Source organism: Coregonus lavaretus (genome assembly GCF_964263955.1).
Source record: "Coregonus lavaretus genome assembly, chromosome: 8".
Taxonomy (NCBI): domain Eukaryota; kingdom Metazoa; phylum Chordata; class Actinopteri; order Salmoniformes; family Salmonidae; genus Coregonus; species Coregonus lavaretus.
In genome coordinates, this window is record NC_139995.1 from 32,556,309 (window position 1) to 32,560,671 (window position 4,363).

Sequence of the window (4,363 nt, forward strand, 5' to 3'; positions counted from 1 at the left end):
AATGTTGGCACTATCAGAATGTGGACACCATTCGGACACAGGATGCATGTTAGCACCAGGTATGAACAGGGCTTTAGTGCATAACATAATATATCCAAGAGGTGGACAAACCCTTGGCTCACAAGTCAACCTATACACTCCACATCATAGATTCCCAGGTCATATACGATACAGTATAGTATACTTGTAATGCGTGTAGCTGCTAGATTTTTCAGGGCTGTGGGAACAAGTAAAAGGGGGAGAAGCCTTATCACAATGGCATTGCATGTTGGTGTCTTTATTGGAGCAAATGGTGTTGTGAAGCAATGGTGTTGTAAAGCAATGGTGTTGTAAAGCAATGGTGTTGCCATGGTAGCACTCAGACCCAGGAAGCAGAGAGGCTTAAGAGGAACATGCTCTTCTCTTTTCATCTGAAGCTCCGAGCACAATCAGGAACAGGAGGTGGAGGAGGAGAATGAGGCGAGCCACTCGGTGCACCCATCTCTTTAGTCTTAATGGAATCCACCTCACCTGTATCAGCGTGGTGCAGAGTAGGCAGTGGTCCCGCGGAGCACTTCACAGCGTCGCACGACAGCAACCCTGCCAATCCCCCTGGGTGTGTCAGGGGCTGGGAGTCGATGTAGCTCTGCGTATCAGAGTGTCTCAGAGCGTGGAGGAGCAGTGTTATTGCTGAGCACCCAGCGTGTTAAAATCCTTATCTGCCAAGAACATAAGTGTCCCCAGGGCCGGGCCGCCAGGCCACAGAGGCACCTAGATTGCTACTCATTAGTGTGAGGAGAAGGAGCTCACCTGTAGACCAGGATTAACCTGCAGGTTCATGGACCACTTGCTCCCAGGAGCCCGAACAAGCCTGTTCTCCTCTGACTCCGCCACCTCAACACATACTCACAAAGCCCTGACAAACGTTTTTGGGAAAGAATGTATTAAATATGTGTGCTTTCTGGAGAATGTCAATAAGATGTTCCTGTCTGTTTCAAAGGTGATTTTAGACTAAAGCACAGAAGACAAGACAAGCCCCATAGACTACAAGTCAGATGTCAGTGACTGTATTGAAATACTGTAAGTATGTGGATGAGGTAAATCTCTCACAAAGGACATACAGGTATTATAATGATAAGGACACTTTTTCTGAAGCCACAGCACCTTGAAGTAGGCCTATGTCACCACCATTCACCAGATGCATTGAGCATAGTATGGATGTACTGTATGGAAAATCATTTATGGAATCCAGTCACCTTCAATATGAATGTCAAGGGTTCCTTTGCAGGTAGATTTGCCCTGTTTCATCCTAAATTTGTTAGAGCATGAACTGATATAGAGAGGGAAACCAAAGTAACTAATTAAACCCAAATGCCTGATAAGAGATCTGGGTGACACTGAGATATCTTATCAGTCATTTGGGTTTTATAAGCTAGCCGTCATCTGTGATTAAACTGCAGGATGATGAATGGCTGTGGTCCTATCAAACAGGACAGCTTAATTACTTTCACCTCCTTATGATCTCTTTTTTAATTCACACACACACACACACACACACACACACACACACACACACACACACTATACTTGAATCCATGTTTGATGTGTGAGCTTTCATATTGTTTGACAAATTAGTTTGGAATTCTCTGAACTCCTACTAAACTAAATCTTTAGTTGATAAAAAATAACTTGCTAATGAAATAAGTGCCTGAACATCTCCTGCGACATTGTTTCCAGTGTGAGTTATGCTTCCAGGCATTTTTGCTCTTCCATAATAATGTGGCTAGGGCAGTACACAGCAGATGGTGTGTGTGTCCCTGGACAAGACTAATTGAGAGGCCTGGGGGGACAGTCAAGACCCCTGAGGTAGCTATGTAGGACCAGGGACAATGTGTGTGCAGCCATTTTTCTATCTCACTGAAACTAATTTGGTTTATATTGTGAGAATCTGTAAGTGTTCTCTGCTGCGCAGACATCATTTGTATTGGGGATGTGTGTGTTTGTGTTTGTACAGATGTGTTTGTGTGTGCGCGTGTGTGTGTGTATGTGTATGTGTATTTGTGCACATGTGAGAGGTGTGTTTGAGAGTGTTACACAGTACCAGTCAAAAGTTTGGACACATCTACTCATTCAAGGGTTTTTCTTAATTTTTTACTATTGTTTATATTGTAGATTAAACGTGAAGACATCAAACCTATGAAATAACACATATGGAATCATGTAGTAACCAAAAAAGTGTTAAACAAAATCAAAATATATTTTATATTTGAGATTTTTCAAATAGCCACCCTTTGCCTTGATGACAGCTTTGCACACTCTTGGCATTCTCTCAACCAGCTTCACCTGGAATGCTTTTCCAACAATCTTGAAGGAGTTCCCACATATGCTGAGCACTTGTTGGCTGATTTTCCTTCACTCTGCCGTCCGACTCATCCAAAACCATCTCAATTGGGTTGAGGTCGGGGGATTGTGGAGGCCTGGTCATCTGATGCAGCACTCCATCACTGTCCTTCTTGGTAAAATAGCCCTTACATAGCCTGGAGGTGTGTTGGGTCATTGTCTTGTTGAAAAACAAATGATAGTCCCACTAAGCCCAAACCAGATGGGATGGCGTATTTGCTGCAGAATGCTGTGATAGCCATGCTGGTTAAGTGTGCCTTGAATTCTAAATAAATCACAGACAGTGTCACCAGCACAGCACCGCCACACCATAATACCTCCTCCTCCATGCTTCACGGTGGGAACTACACATGCGGAGATCATCCGTTCACCCACACCGCGTCTCACAAAGACACGGCGATTGGAACAAAAATCTTCAATTTGTATACCCCCCCCCCCTACCTTGTTACAACACAACTGATTGGCTCAAATGCATTAAGAAGGACATAAATTCCACAAATTAACTTTTAAGAAGGCACACCTGTTAATTGAAATGCATTCCAGGTGACTACCTCATGAAGCTGGTTGAGAGAATGCCAAGAGTGTGCAAAGCTGTCATCAAGGCAAATGGTGGCTATTTTAAGACTCAAATATAAAATATATTTTGATTTGTTTAACACTTTCTGGTTACTACATGATTCCATATGTGTTATTTCATAGTTTTGATGTCTTCACTATTATTCTACAATGTAGAAAATAGTAAAAATAAAGACAAACCCTTGAATGAGTAGGTGTGTCCAGACTTTCGACTCTACATGTGTATTTACAGTGAGGGAAAAAAGTATTTTATCCCCTGCTGATTTTGTACGTTTGCCCACTGACAAAGACATGATCAGTCTATCATTTTAATGGTAGGTTTATTTGAACAGTGAGAGACAGAATAACAACAAAAAAATCCAGAAAAACCCATGTCAAAAATGTTATAAATTTATTTGCATTTTAATGAGGGAAATAAGTATTTGACCCCTCTGCAAAACATGATTTAGTACTTGGTGGCAAAACCCTTGTTGGCAATCACAGAGGTCAGACGTTTCTTGTTGGCCACCAGGTTTGCACACATCTCAGGAGGGATTTTGTTCCACTCCTCTTTGCAGATCTTCTCCAAGTCATTAAGGTTTTGAGGCTGAGGTTTGGCAACTCGAACCTTCAGCTTCCTCCACAGATTTTCTATGGGATTAAGGTCTGGAGACTGGCTAGGCCACTCCAGGACCTTAATGTGCTTCTTCTTGAGCCACTCCTTTGTTGCCTTGGCCGTGTGTTTTGGGTCATTGTCATGCTGGAATACCCATCCACGACCCATTTTCAATTCCCTGGCTGAGGGAAGGAGGTTCTCACACAAGATTTGACGGTACATGGCGCCGTCCATCGTCCCTTTGATGCGGTGTAGTTGTCCTGTCCCCTTAGCAGAAAAACACCCCCAAAGCATAATGTTTGACGGTGGGGATGGTGTTCTTGGGGTCATAGGCAGCATTCCTCCTCCTCCAAACACAGTGAGTTGAGTTGATGCCAAAGAGCTCGATTTTGGTCTCATCTGACCACAACACTTTCACCCAGTTCTCCTCTGACTCATTCAGATGTTCATTGCCAAACTTCAGATGGCCCTGTATATGTGCTTTCTTGAGCAGGGGGACCTTGCGGGCGCTGCAGGAGTCCTTCACTGCGTAGTGTGTTACCAATTGTTTTCTTGGTGACTATGGTCCCAGCTGCCTTGAGATCATTGACAAGATCCTCCCGTATAGTTCTGGGCTGATACCTCACCGTTCTCATGATCATTGCAACTCCACGAGGTGAGATCTTGCATGGAGCCCCAGGCAGAGGTAGATTGACAGTTATTTTGTGTTTCTTTCATTTGCGAATAATCGCACCAACTGTTGTCACCTTCTCACCAAGCTGCTTGGCGATGGTCTTGTAGCCCATTAAGTATTTGACCCCCTCTCAATCAGAA